Source organism: Corvus hawaiiensis, chromosome 4, assembly GCF_020740725.1.
Source record: "Corvus hawaiiensis isolate bCorHaw1 chromosome 4, bCorHaw1.pri.cur, whole genome shotgun sequence".
NCBI classification, from domain to species: domain Eukaryota; kingdom Metazoa; phylum Chordata; class Aves; order Passeriformes; family Corvidae; genus Corvus; species Corvus hawaiiensis.
The window spans coordinates 6,296,982-6,312,333 of NC_063216.1; the positions used below are offsets into that span (position 1 = coordinate 6,296,982).

Consider the following 15,352-nt stretch of genomic DNA (forward strand, 5'->3'; position numbering starts at 1 on the left):
TGTTGTTAATATAGTATAGACCACAGCATAAGCTAGGAAGGAAAATACATTTTCTTAGAATGGCCTGGCTGTGTTCTGAGGCTGTTTTTTAGCTCATGTGCTAAGGTGTAGCAAAGACAAGCTATAGAAATGAAATCTGGATTCCACATAAACAACAACAACAAAAATAAATACAAAAAAACCCCACCATCTTGTAAAACAATTATTTAGCCATTTTTAAAGTTTAAGCTGAGATAAGACAAATACACCCATTTAATTCACATGCCAGCAGAATTTTATCTCTAATGAAACCAGGTCAGTGGGAACAGCTTAAACAGAGGGGAGTTTGCATGTCTGATGCAAAGAACCATGCTTGTTGCTTTTCTCATAGCATTATAAATATTTTTTCAGAGTATAAACTTGTGTATTCATTAGCACCAGGGCCCCTTCCACATGGGGTGCTCCTTGAAAAAGTACCAAGCAAGCAGGACTATTAATTCCAATCAATATGGCACTCTGACGGAGAACAGGAAGCATCCCTAACCCAGATAACTATGCCCCTGATAAATGTCATGAGAGCAGTGTGTCACCAGTACCTTGCCTCTTTTTATTTCTATTATCCATCAGGACAGGCCATGAGGGAATGCCTGAGAACTGTGTCGTTCCCTGCAATAAGCCACAATGCTAATGAGGCATAACAAATTGAGGAAGTATCATGTATAATCCTGATCCCTCATTGACACTATTACCAGTATAGATTTCAATTCACCATTTGTTACATGCTTAATACAGACAAAGTGGGAGGGTGTAGAAGAATTACTCCTTCAGTCATTGCATTTTTTAAACAGTTGTCATCCTCCAAGACAAAACTCTCTGGTAATTCCCTCTGTTTTTGCTACTGCTACTTCTCAGCAGGATTTGCTGCTTGTTCTTGCGGGGGGTCAGCCAGACTTTGTCTTTCTCAGAGTTTCAATTTCCTACTGGGATTAAGGGTCTAGCATATTTCTGCAACAAATCAGCTGAACCTAAGATAAATAAACCTACTGAACAACATGGCTCTGGTACGTGCCTGCATTTTTGGAGTCAGCTGCAAGTCTGTGTTTTGTAAGGTGTTCCAGAGGGAAACTGAGGCAAACACATGGTTTTAATGAATTCTCATCAAAGTTATGGCACATTTTGTAGTTTGTGAGGCTTATTTTTTAGCATGTGAACTGTTTCTTCAGATGTGTTTTTTTCCAGTCATGCACTCTGCGATTCCTCCCAGAAATGGTACTTTGCATTACTTTGAAGAATCCCAGAGTACCTGCAGAAAATGAATAATAATTTGTCACTGCAAATTTATGACAGAAAACAGTACAGATTTATATACAGATTGAAAATCCCAGATGTTGTTCCATGACATTGATTTTCATGCCTCCCTCTTTTTACCCCAGTATCTCAGTGATGAGTTATTTTGGCCTGTGGAGAGACTCTCCACAGGCTGCTCTTCCCTGGAAACCTGGTCCTACTGATGGTGGGTCTCAGGAAGGTGGCCTGTCCTCACACTGTGACCAAAGAGATGGGGACAAGAGACAGGTTTTCATACAGGTGGTGAGCTCAGTCCCTCCCCAAAGGAGCTGCCCTCCAGGTCACTGTGTCCTCAGTAGGCCCTTCCTCCTCCCTGCTCCGGGGCTGATATCCCCCTGGGCTTTCCCAGCCCCTCAGTTTTCCCACGGGTTACTGTTTCCTTCTTTTTGGGGCTCTTCTGCCTCTTATTACAGAGGGAGTTTGGAGGCCAGGCTGATGGCTCGCCTGAGCAAACAATACCTCTTGAGCAACATTACTCAGGTCTGGGGGACCCTGACTGCCAGGAAATCTACTTCTGCCCCAGAATATTACATAGGAACCAAACTATAATTACACTGTTGCCAGACAAGAAAACAACCTGCAAACCAAGGCACCCAACCAAAAGAATAATCTCTGGTTTAGTCCTTCATTAAAAGGCACCTACAACAGTGCAACACTAATATTCATCTGGATCACAGTTTGGCCCCTATGCATGTTTCAAGTGACACATATTAACTGCTGTTTAATCAATAAATAGAGAACTTTTTGAAGTGGAATAGGAATGTTGGAATGCATTTTAAATGGGAAATAGGGTGAAACTTTCACAGAGATGTGACAAAACAGAAGACCGATAACAGAAATAAGGTGTTTGACAATGAAGCATAAAGTTATTACTAGCACTAGATAGGAAGATTTTTATTAGTCACCTTTTTTTGCTCCTCATAAATAGTGAAGCCATCTAATACCCCTATAATGACAGCCACTACACAGGAGTATTGTGATAGTTACAGTAAATGTGCTGTGTAAGAGAAAGAGCACTTGAACCTCTTTATAAAAGCAGATCTGATTAGGAATTGTACTCCAGGTGTGCTTGCGTTAAGCTGTGTATAACTTTTGGGTCAGATATTCACTGTGCTGAGAAGCTTTGGGGTAAAGAATTAGTTCCTGTTCCATTCAGGATTTTATTTTCTGGACAAATGCACTGGTTTGAGAGAAAAGATATTAAATTTGGCTCAGATATAACTATTTCCATAGAAATGTACTGAATTTGAAAGGTCTTTGATTGAAGTTCTTGACCAGCTTTCAAATGATCAAGTGTCACAAAAAGTGGTTACTTTTGATCTCATTAAAGAGCTAAGTGAATGATAGTTTAAATGTAGAATAGCATTTTCATGATTTAAATTTTTATCAGGCTGTTTCAAATTGAAAGGCTGATTAATTTTAATAGGATTTCTACTATAAATGGGAAAACTGTCAAAAATTTGTTACCAATACATTTTTCACTTGAAACGCTCTAAAGTAAAAAGATACTTAATCAGGTAACTCAAGCCAAATTAGGCCAGTCTGCACTATTAGCTGCTGTCTCATTCATAAGTCTCCCTTAAATTCATTTCCAAGTGTTTATGGACAAGCAGAGATTTTCAACATGAAATGGCAGTTCTTTGTGTAAATCCACACTACTTCGTTATTCATATTAGCTATAAATTGCTGCTAATTTGAAGTCCTGTTTGAAAAACTTTGTTACAAAAGCTGTCAGACATTATTAAAAAAAAAGAGAGAGAGGAGAAAAAACTATCTTAGATTGATGGCACTGAATTTAATCAAAAATGTCTACTGCTTAATAGATAGAGACCTGAAGAAGCTGCAGAATTTTAAGACATGATTTCTCACTTTAAAAAGTTGGGTTTCTATCAGCCTGACTGTTTAAGGTTGTCCTCAACTAAGCATAATTTTGACCCAAAAATGTTAAAGGGTTGAAATAAAAATGCAAATCTAACTGGATTTGTAGCACAAAAGGTTCTTTGGAAGGCAATGAAATACTAAATATCACATTGTTTTCTGCTTATTTTTATTTACTTGTTGGGGAGTTTTGCTGTTTTCCTTGCTTTTGTCCCTACCTCCATTTTCCTTATTTCAGTGTTTCCTTTTATCCTGAAAAATAACTGAAAATTCACTCTGTTTAGTATGAGTCAGTAATCCTGTACCTACCTGAAAGGCAAGGGCCTTTCCTAATTAGAAAAGAGTGGTGTGTGTTATATTGTGCCCTGCATTTGGATAACAATAGAAAATTAATAACAAGTCATGAAAGGAAGGTAATAGGTAGCTAATATGTTTTGTTTTATAAGATTATGAAGTTGATCAGCTTTTTTAAAATTAATTTTATCACTGACATCCTGTAGCAATAAATGATCAGATCTATTACACATAATTAACTGTCATTTATTATTGTACCCACTGTTTGTAATTCCACTGATAATTTCCTATTCATTATGTGCTATGACAGAGATTCAGCAAGCATAATAACCCGCATAGTGTCAGTTTGTAAATAGAGTTACACCACCAAGGTAAGCTGAGGGGAGTGGAAACCAAAAAGCTCTAAGTTTCTTCAGTTTGTGGTTGAGTTTACATTACACTCGAGATTGAGCCACATAAATTGTATGCCTCAGTTTCCTCCTCTGTTCTCTGGTAGTAATAAAGCCTGCCTTTCTGAAGGGTTTTGATAGTCTTAGATGAAAGGCTCTAAGTACAGAGTATTATCTGTTATAGCTGTGGTTTCCTGAGTCTTTGCTCTTTAATAATGCAGTGTGAGCTGCTGGAAATTGAGAAAATTTGCTTGCAAATAATAATAAAGGATGTTTGCTTCAGCAGCCTTACCTCTCCTCATCTTCTTGTTTGTCATTGTAATGGTAGCGATAAATATGCATCTTTGGTGCATTAGAGCAAGAGTTATTTGCCCTTTCCAAAAAAGCAACAGATTATATTTCAAAGTTAACTGAGGATGGCATATTTTTTTCCCCTTTATGTTTTACTTTTTTTAAATTAGTTTGGGGAAACTGAGATTGAACATAAACTTGCAGGGTCTGTGGACATGAAATTCAATGGGAGAGCAATACAAATAAAACCAGAGAAGACAGAAGTTCTCTCCCATGAACTGGAACTTCACATTGATGTTCCAACATTTTAGATGTTTTAAACACGGATTTCTACAGCAAAGTAAAAGCATAAGATATTTAAAAAGGCAAATAGTAAAGAGAAGACCAAATCAGTAAAGCCTACTGCATATACAGACATCTGCTAGTTGAAAGGTAGTACAATGTCAAAAATAATTTCAAAGCAGTGCTGTGACACATACAGAATCACAGAAGGGGGGTTGGAATGAACTTCCAGAGGTCATCTGCTTCAGCATCCCAACAACTAAAATCCAGTTCCCCACAATCATGTATAGACAGAAGATATTTAAGGATAGTGACTCCACTACCCCTCTGGACAAACTGTTCTGTGCTCAGTCACCCACACAGCAAAAAAAAGAATTCCCTAATGTTCAGATAGAATCTCCTGTGCATCTTAAAATTCACAGGTTTGTTAAATCCACTCAGTTTCCAACTGAATGTCAACACCTCATTTCTGCATTCCCCCTCTCACTTAATTTTATTTAAAAGTAAAGATTCTCTGTGTAAGCAGGTATCTGATTTCCTTGCAGCTACTAGCAACTTGAGCACTGATTTGATTGCATAATGGGGAAATAGATCACCCATTATTTAACAGAAATAGTCTACATATGGCAAGTGGAATTCATTCAGGTAAAGCTTCCAAAAGTGATACAGCTCTCAGCACACAGCCTCAGACGGTACCCAGCTGAAATCTTTTTCCTGGTTTACAAGAGAAAGAGGGGTCCAGCCTCTTTATTGGCTGGGAGAAGCAAAATGAAATATTCCCTAAAAAGATTTTTGTAGTTTTGTAGATGGGTAGGGAGTTCAGCTGGCACACAACCCTCAGAAGCCCATAAATGAGGCACGTGTGGGGTGACTCAGGAGAGCTGGTCAAAACACTTTTTGGGTTATTTCTCTCTGCAGACCAAGGAAAAAAACAACCACCAAACAGTCCAAAGAAGTGGTTTTCCCCTTGGTCTCTCAACTCCCCGTTGCAGTTTTCATGGTGTCCAGCTCTCAAGTCTTAGAACTTCAGAGAGAGGAATTTGTAACGTTACAGCCCAAAGGTGTGATACCCAAGGGGAAAAAGCATCATCTCTGGGCCATAAACCAATTTTCTTCTGCTCTGAAACATAAAGCATGATTATCCTTGCTGTGCTTCCATGCTCTAAATTTGGCAGGTGTTCTATAAAAGTGGAGGCATCTTTTTTCTCTTCTGGAGTCTTGAGAGTAGATTTACAGGTCACCATTGTGAAGCTGCACAACTGGCATTAACATTCATGAAAGGTTTGGGTGTGACTTCAGCTCAGTGGGCAAAAAAGGTTTCTCTTGTTCCATCTTCTTAATTCAAGCACATTTCTGTATTATTTGGCTATGGGAGGTATATACTGTAAGTCAACCACAAATATTTGAAGGCAGAACAATACCTAAGTTAAGTCTGGCAAATAAGTATTTTTGACCTGGTTTTAATCCATACTGGGACCAATTTACAGCAATACAACAAGGTAAAGGTTTGAAAGTGGATGCAGAGAACTTCACAGTCTATGCACCCATTGACAATTTTTATTCTGTTCTCATACCCTCAAAATAATGTATATCTAAACATACCTTACTTTTTTTCGTCAGCACCTTCATAACACAACTTTTTTAAAAGCTAGCCAGCTTCAGCACAGGTTTTCCTTGAAGTCCTAAAATACAAAAAAAGAGATAGGTAGAAGAATGTGAATGATTTAAAAATGAGATGCTTTCATCTCTTGAAACATTTCAAACATGCTGAAAAATAGATTGCAACACTAAAAAAATAAAAATTTAAAAATATTTAAAATAAGTTCATTTTCTTTGCGCTTGAATTACTCTACAAAACCTGAGACCTAAATGCCCTTAAAGTACTTGCATTGTAATTTCTTGCTTATATACTTTCAGAAGAAATCCCATCTTCACTTAAAGTGTGTCAAGTAACCATTTATTTATATATTTTAACAGAAAGAACTAGAGCAGGCAGTAAGTAGAATAAAAACACCTGCAAACATTTCAGACTCCTATTCTTCTTAACTAAATTTGAAATACTCACCAAGAACTTGTCAAAATGTCCCATTCAGAATTACTGTCCAGCTCTGGCTCTATTTTAAAGAACAAGATTTTCAACTTTCCTTCTTTAACCTGTTTTCAGAATCTTTCTGTTCTCACATAAAGATTGCAGCATGAAGATTGCAGCATCAGTCATTCATTGATTTTGTGGCACTACTTTTGCTGTGGAAGATGCATATTTTATTTTTAATTGTTTTTTCATAGAGATAGATATTTGTATATACATAAATATATACATATATACATACACACACGTAGCTACCACTTTGAAATTGTACATGTCTTTTCCCAAGACTCTGAAAGCAAACAAAATTAGTGAAGGGGGCTCCTAAAAGAGGGTGGTTAACAAGCGCAGTGGACGGCAATTTGGAAAATTGGGATTTTTGGTGGCTTCAGTTCAGACTTTGATTTTACTATTGGAGCGGTTTTGGCATGTTTTGATTTTGCTTTGTGTCCTTAAATGTGAAGAAGGGTGTGTGGCAGGGACAGGTTCCTGAGGTGTTGGACAGCAAATGGTAGGTGCTTGAGAATCAGGGACACGATAACTTGGGCAAGGGACTGGTGACATTTTGCCAGTTTGATTTTAACACCTGGCACATCTGTGGCATCTCCAAACAGCCTATAATTTAGCTAAAACATCATAAAGATATTCAGCGTCATAAAAGCAACATTTTATTTAACCTTCCTGTAACAACTTTAAGAACAGTAATCTGTTAGAGTAGGCTGCATGTCTGGCACATGATAGTGGATGAGAATGAGTAATCAAATCTTAAATATGTATTTGTAGCAATATTTCCTCAAACTTTTTGCAAATATGGCTAAAAAGTATGTGATGGGAAGAAACAGAGACAGAGAAAGCAAAATAAAATTCCATTGTCAACTTGGAGCTGAAAAAGAGTACATCAACAGGTTTTTCATTTGTTGCTACACATCACTGTATGCCAACACAAGTAAAACCAAAGCCCCAGTACCCCAAATCTAAGTAAAAGCAGATTCCACAATAATTAGTACACAAGGTTTAAATAGGCAACTTACTGTATTTTATTTTTAATTTATTTTTCTCTGATTGTCTGGGGTTTTCTATGTCTTTAATATCTACTTGATATATTCCTCTGCAAAGTAAGAAAAAGCAAGTGTATCTATGCCTCAATTCTGTAAGTACAGAAGCCTAAAGAAAATGAAGAACTTCAGAAGAGGACTTTTTATAGTGCTGAAATCCACACTTTGTGGGTTCTCTCTGTTATTGGCAGATTTCCTAAATTTTCTCCTGTATTGCTCAGATATATCTCAGTTCTGTTTGCTGCAGTTAATTCAGACATGCCCTCTCCAACCTCATCCCTACATGTCTCCAAAATCCATGAATCCTCAAGAAGAGACCTCCAAGTGCCTACAAGAGGGCACACCCATATTCCCTGGCATTGAACATAGCCATTGAATGTGTCAGGGGAGAGAGTGAATTACCTTTGCCTTCACAGAAAACATTGGAGAGGCTCCATCAGGAATACAGGACACATCTTTTGGCCATCAAAGTCTGCAAATATGAACTGAAGTACAAGAAAGAAAGACAGGAAGATGAGGGAAATGAAGAGCACACCATATGAACAAAGATTAAGATCTTAATTCTTTCTGCATTGCAAAATGATTCTGTGAGGGTGACATCTCCTTTCTGCCTGCATCTGAGGACAAACATTAGGAGGGAGAAGAGCTCATTAGGTAAATGATAAAGCTTATACAGTGAAAAGTTGCTTTAGTCTGGCCTGAATAATTTTGGGCTGAAAACGAGATTATGAACTCTCAGCAGTGAGACTTTGGGCACATTTTTGAAACTGTTCATGGAAACTGATTGCCTGCTCTTTCAGACAAGCCAGTTAATTGAGCCTGAGGATCCTCAGCCTTTGTCCCTCTGTTACGTATATACTTTATTATGATGATGAGAGAAATAAGATGAAAAAAAATAAGACAAAAGCACTGCATTTTTAAGTGTGTGGATATGGATCATCCTTCTTTCTCAGATTCATAAAACAAAGGCAAAATCATGTCGCAGTTTTGAAGGGTGAAAGGAGCTCTAAGACCGTCTTTTTTGTCATGACTTCCTCTAACTACTCTTGTGCTCAATAACACATGTTTGGCTAAATCTGCCTATTACCACCTGGGGTGAAGACAGGAGACCAGCTCTTGCACCATCTCACATTGGTTGGCTGGCATGAGGTTGTTCTTTGTTGGACTTTTCCAGCACTTTGGCTTAGATCTCTACAGGTCTCAAACTCTTGTGCAAAAGTAACCCATTCTTCATAGTGATGACTGGATTTCTCCATGACATTAAAATGCATATGACCCAGGACAAGACATTTTCTGTGTTTTAAATTAGTGCCAAGTTTATGGCTGTACAAGGCTGGCTGATGTGAATTTATCTGCTGAGGAACTGATGAAGAAAATGTGCTGGTGGTCATAGCCAAGGCTGGTATTCTGGTTTCTTTCCTAGGTTTTTCACGGATTTACTAGGGTGCCCTCTGGCATGCCTAGGTACGTTCACCTTCAAGTCTGTAAAATGGATTTGTATTTATCCACTTCACATCCTGTTCCAATACAAAACCTTTAATATCTTTGAAGAAATTTGTACTACAGCAGTGTAATATAGTACATGCACTTGTGATAATGGGGAATAACCCTATAATGGTATAGGGTTTATTTTAATTAGAAGAAATCCAAAAGAACAATAGTGAATCAAGCCACTTTTTAGATTTACTATTAACTTACTAATTTAACTAAGACTAGAATTTGCCCCAGTGTCAGATTCTAGAATATTAATAAATAATGACATAAATAGCAACCACAGAATTAAGCAATTAATGAGTGCTTTTTACCACATGAAAGGCCCTGATACAGACCCTTTAGCTCTTGCTAATGAGAAAACCAGACAGTTTCTCCCACAGGCAGTCTGTCGGCTTTCTTCAGGCATTTCATGAATTTTGGTCAGAGCAACCATGATACGCAGTAGGTGCATAGTATGGCAGATTCTCTCCTCGGTACAGAAGGATGCCTAGAGCCAGACCAAGGCTGGCCACCAGTCCAAAACTTTGCTTCACAATTTATCAAACTTAGGTAAAAAGGACAAACTCACAGAGTCTTTGGAAACAACATTTTTTGGCGCTTTAAGTTGGTTTATATGAGACTTTCCTTCTTTTCTCCGTGAATCCACTTTATGAGAACAGACGTGAGCAGAAGAAGGCCAATTATTTGACAACTTAAAAGGTGGGGGGAGTTAAAACAGTTGCTAAACAATAATGAAACTAATGCTGAATAGCATTCAATTAATATTTATAACATGCAGCAATATTAACAGCAGAATTAACTTATTTTTGTACGTCTGACAGCTCTCTAGTTGATTAAGAATTGCATTATGATATTTTGCATATTTCCCATGCAAATACAGTGTTATTTGTAGAATTATTTTTATCCTTAATTGAGGCTTTGTTTGGAAATCACTGTTTTCTCCTGTACTGAAGCTGTAAAGAAGTAAATGATCTTATTAGGGAAGCAAATTTTTTTCCCTATCACCTTCTTACAAAAATTTATATTTTATATGCTATATATTGCTAGGGTCCTCTGAAGCATAGAGTATACCACAATATAGGAACTCTTGCTCAGAGATTGGTGGGAAATCTTCCCATAGCTGGAGCCACAAGAACAGTTGTAACTTGAGAGAGCTTCTGAGTTCCTTCAAGCATGGAAAACTTGTTTGTTTTATGACAATTCAGAAATACACACAAAAGAAGGTCCTTGCTTCACACGACCACAGTACTGCCCCTTCCACTTTTACAATGCTAATTTAGGGAATAGTTTTGGTAAAACCAGCCAGAACCCCCTGACTTTCTGCAGGGAATTACTCAGTTAATACTATTTTGTAATACTTTGATCTTTAGTAATGCTCCTTCTTGTCTATTTTTATCTGATGGTTACTAGCATTTTCTAAAACATCCGTCTGTTTTAACCATTTCTGTTAGAGATCTCAAGTTATTTCTTTAAAAATGTACATATCATGTATACCTAAAAGTGGAAATTACAGTCTAGTCAGGTTTGTGGAAAGAAGCAGTCAAGAGGATGCCTAAGTTCCACGGGAAATCATGGGAAATGGTGTTCAGCCTCATTTCCATTAGACACCTATTGCATCTTTACACAGCTAAGAACTTTATTAAACCTGGTTTTAAGCAACTTTTTTAAAAGATGAAGGAAAGGGAAGCAGAGAAAGGGGTTGGAGCACCCACCTTAGTTACTCATAATCTACATGGTGTGTTGTGAGCATTCCACAACATAATCAGCTTCCCAGTAACATATGTGCCAGACCAGTAGCTCACCATACACAGTGTGATGAACATTTGGCAGCCTGATGCCGTAAGGATGGCATGGCCAAGTCCAAACAGCCTTTCTGCATCACTACTTATCAGTACAATTTTGCACATTCCACTTCCCACAGCAAATAATTTTCATCCCTTTTTGGTCAGACTTACTTGGGCTACTTTCTGGTTTCAGTTTTAAAACCATGTAGGAATTTGACTGAGTTACTGGGTTAGGAAAATGGCAGCCAAAACCTAAATGAAGTATGGCTGTAATGGCAAGAACAACTAATAATAATTTACTTCATTCAAAATATAATTTCAGAGGAGGAGTGGAAGCCTCCATGACATAAGTAATTTCAAATTTCCCTGGCAAAAGCATGAGGCAATAAATAGGTTCAATCCTGTACTGATTCAATATGATGATACAACAAACTTTTCTTTCTCCCACTCTAATGATTCTCTGCTAAAGGTCTGCACTGCTCTAAGAGAGAAAACAGGATAAAGGTGAAGGGAGACGGGGTGAACAGAGAAGGAGGGAGTTTGCTGGTAGTTTTAAATATTTTTCCACTTTCATCATGGTCTTTTCACTTATATCCAGCCCTGCTTCTGACAAGAAGGAAACAAAAAGGATAAATGTGGCAATGAGAACTTATCTCTGTCTCTACTTTCTTACTTTTCTCCTTGGATGAAATTCAGATGCCAGGCTGTGAAAAAAACCATCTTCCTGTTGCCAGTTTTTCATGCACCCCAGAGACAGCCAGGGTGGCATGTTTTGGATCTATATCTGTATTTTCATGCTCTTTTGGCATTCCTTTTCTTCCAAATAATTTACATTATTTTAGATTCTGTAGAAACAATAACTATCAAGTTATTCAGAACTGTCTGTCAAAGAATAATAATCAGATTTTCTATAAATCACTGTAAAAAAGCTGTAAGGGAAAAAAAGAAAATCACTCAGTTCACACTGGCAGACAAGTATAAACTCAAAAGAGCTGAATTCATGCCTTGCTCTGTCAGAAACTTCATTTATGACATTGGATAGATTGTAGCCTCTCTCCATCTCTGCTCCCAGACTTCAGGATAGGAATACAATGGACATTTCCCTTCTTGATTGCAGTGGGCTGGGTTAGGGGAAACCTTATGAGCCTTATGAGAAATCATAAACACTTTCTGCAGGACAAAAAGAACACCATGATAAAAAATGTACTCAGAATTGTGAGTCAATAGGAAACTACAGTAATGAAGATATATATGTACCAAATTAAATTACTGGTCTGGGCTGTAAGAGTCTTACCTGTGAAGTCTCTTAAAGCATATTTGAGAATACAATATGCACAGCCTTGACTTGGACTAAGTGTAGTGCTACTTTATATTTACAATATGGATGGAGTGACTTCTTGTATGTATATCCATGTGTAATTTAACATATGATTCAGTGAACAGCTCCTCTGCACCCCACAGTTTAATTTTCCTCAATATAGAAATAAATTTTTTAATTGTTTTCTTCTGACAGTTGTGTGCATTCCTCTTCCCTACAGACAAAAAAAGTTAAGCTGAACAATAGTGAAAAATCTGGAGGTCAAATTCTGCTTTGAGCAGTACCTGGCACACTTCAGACAGGATTTTCAAAGGAGGTGAGAGGCTAGGCTGTCCACGGACACAGCAGGAGGACATAGCTGGTTACAACACCCCTCTTTCTTCTGCTTTCCCAGTATCCCAGACCAGCTACAGCAGGAATTGTTTTGTGGTAGGTCAGGCAGCAGGCAGTAACGCACCTTTCCACCTCACAGCCCTGCAGTGAAGCAGGCACAACTGGCCCCCTTCTTCCAAACAAAGGAGCTAGGGGAGACTGGCTTAATGCAGGGGAGGAGGAGGAAGGGTTACCTCTGTTCAGCACTTACGACTGGGTAAGGGGGCAAAGCCCCTTCCAGTCAAACATACTAACATTTAGGCTACATCGTCATATATACTCCTATTCTCTTTGATAGATATATAAAGATGCATGTATAGCACAACGCTTACTGAGAGATATTCTGTTTTACAGTTATTTTTATTATTCCCTCACTAGCTTTAAACTGCTCACAAATGTGCCCCTGATAAATAGGAAGGACCTCTCCTCAGAAGTGGGAGCATGGGCTCAAATCCCTTAAGAATAAGAACAAAAATGAAAATAAGTTTCTCACACCATGGCTGAGTACTCTCATTCCTGACCCAGGGAGTGGAAGAGGGAAGGGGGGAAAGCATCTCCTTTACTGGCATTTGATGAGAGCACAGCCTTCATGGCTTTTCCCTTCACCCAGCTCTCCTCTCCAGCCACTTGCTGGGAATATCTGCCCGCACACACCTCCAGCACACGATCTGATATGAATTTTCGGAATGACATAGATACAAAGCAGGTCAGCCCAGTACAATCTCAGGAGCCCCCCGTGCCTGAGCAGAAGCTGGATTTGGAGATATGAAGCTCAATGGTGAGAAAGGAGGTGCCTCCAGGACTCCCTGGTACCTAAGTGAGGGCTTGGTAAAAGTTATAATCTTACTGAGGGGATTTAAGTCCCCAGTCAGTTCCTGTGAATAGCTGTGTCAGTGACATGGGCCTGTATCCCATTCTGTAACAAGACTTGCTGGAGAGCTAATCAGCTGGCGCTTCCTCCTTGCCTTTTCCCTGCCCCAGGTGGCACCTGACTGCAGAGTTTTGGTGCCTGTAGGGTAATGTAAGTTCCTCTGCCAGATCGCCGGCACAGACCCCTCCTCCAGAGGATGGGGAACTGGGGATGGGCAGGATTTTACACAGGTGTGGCTGGGGCTGCATCTTATCCTCCTAACTGGAGACACGTAGGCCTCTCTTGTCTCCAGATGCATTCCCATATCCTCTTTTCCCAATTTTTGTTTCCTCTACCAAAGAGGAGCCAGGCTGGGCAGATGTCTGTGGAGGTGGCAGAGGATGGAGTCTGTCACTTCCCTACACTCCTGCAGGTCAGTGTCACGTCAGTCATGAGAGCCCTAAACACACCCACATTTACCGGTTTGACTACTACCTAAGGAATCCTATTGATTTAGATACTCTGTTTATTCAGGTTCAATATAGTTATGGTATCTTTAATAGGTGAAATGACTTGCATGAGGCATTAACAGACACAACTGAGTTTACAGATCACACCTGAGCAAAAAATCCCTCAGGACTTTAGTTTTTCTTTCTCCCACAGGCAAGGGCTTGTTACTGGGTGAGAGCAATGGCTTGAGGGACAGCCATCAGAAAGTCCTTCAGGCCTTAACAGAAAGTCCTGGAAATGTGAAGAGATTCCCAGCACCTGCTGCCCAGCCCCACAGGACTGCATTTCACTGGAGCACCCAGGCTGAGGCTGCTCCTCTGACCTGACCCATATTTAAACTTTTGACGTTTCCTCACCCTGCTGCAGCTTGAGCGTAATGTGGGCTTCTTCCTTCTTCCGAGAGGAGATGCAGGATGGGATGCAGTGGCCAGGAAGCAATAACAAGTATGGAAGAAATTTTAGCTTCAAGAAATTGAAAAAGCACTTAGATCCCTCTTTGGTCATGTTTTGAAAGTGAAATGAAAGAGGCAGCCTCCTGATTTTAATTGTTTAAGAAAAAAGAGAAATAGTAAGAAAAGTGCACTGTGTATACAAAAAAAAAAATGTCTAAAATTTGCCTGAGTGTAAGTATGCAAACGAGTTCAGAGTTTTCCAAATATGGACTTGGTGCGATTCAGAGGGGCATGAGCCAGGCCTCATGAGTAAACAAAATAAAAATACCAGAGGGAATGTTTTAATAGCTCCTTTTAATTCCCAGTTCAAATAGATTCCTTGCTTCATTTGTTCAAGTGAAGCCATGTCAATTTGGTGGCTCTTAGGGGTTTGTCTTACTGAATACACCAGGGCCTGATCCCAGGCTGTATTACTGTGAGTGTACACCAGCAAAATTCCCTGGCTCCAGGAGGGTTACAGGGAGCCTGCACACCAACAAGCAAAAGAACCAGAACCATTATTCCCAACAGGCTGTTTTGGAAATATACATTTTAACTACCGGAAAATAACTGCGCCTCTGACCACTGAAAGATTTTGCTAGGACCATGCAAATCTTGTATGCTGAACTTTCCCAGAAAAGTATATTAATCTGTCAGCTAAAGGAGTTCCAAAAAGGAATGCTGACAAGGTGTTGAACATAGATTTCGGATGCCCACATTCAGCTCCTGGCCTGGCTCTATCGCTGGACCACAGCAATTCCAGACCTGTCTTTACCCAGCACGCTGCCTCGGTTTCCACACTCAGACACTGGAGATGATGCAACCATGTAAAATGGTTGGAGATCTACTAATAGGAGCAAATTTTAGCAACTGTGGTGAAACCGATGAACTGCTGCCTTCTAGAAACCTCTCTGCTCTTGGATCACCAGATGTCTGTGTGCAGGTCAATGAACTTTGCTGGTCCTCAGTGCAATCTCCTGCCAGTTGGACAC

The 15,352-nt window shown here is 39.2% G+C and overlaps 1 long non-coding RNA gene across 1 annotated transcript; it reads right to left on the reverse strand.

Annotated features, from left to right (window-relative positions):
* Nucleotides 1–251: 251 nt before the first annotated feature.
* Nucleotides 252–8,085, reverse strand: LOC125325601. Its single transcript, XR_007203426.1, has 3 exons — nt 8,004–8,085; nt 6,068–6,142; nt 252–1,282 (listed from the first exon to the last, which is right to left on the reverse strand). It is a non-coding gene; the product is annotated as an uncharacterized LOC125325601 (long non-coding RNA).
* Nucleotides 8,086–15,352: the final 7,267 nt, after the last annotated feature.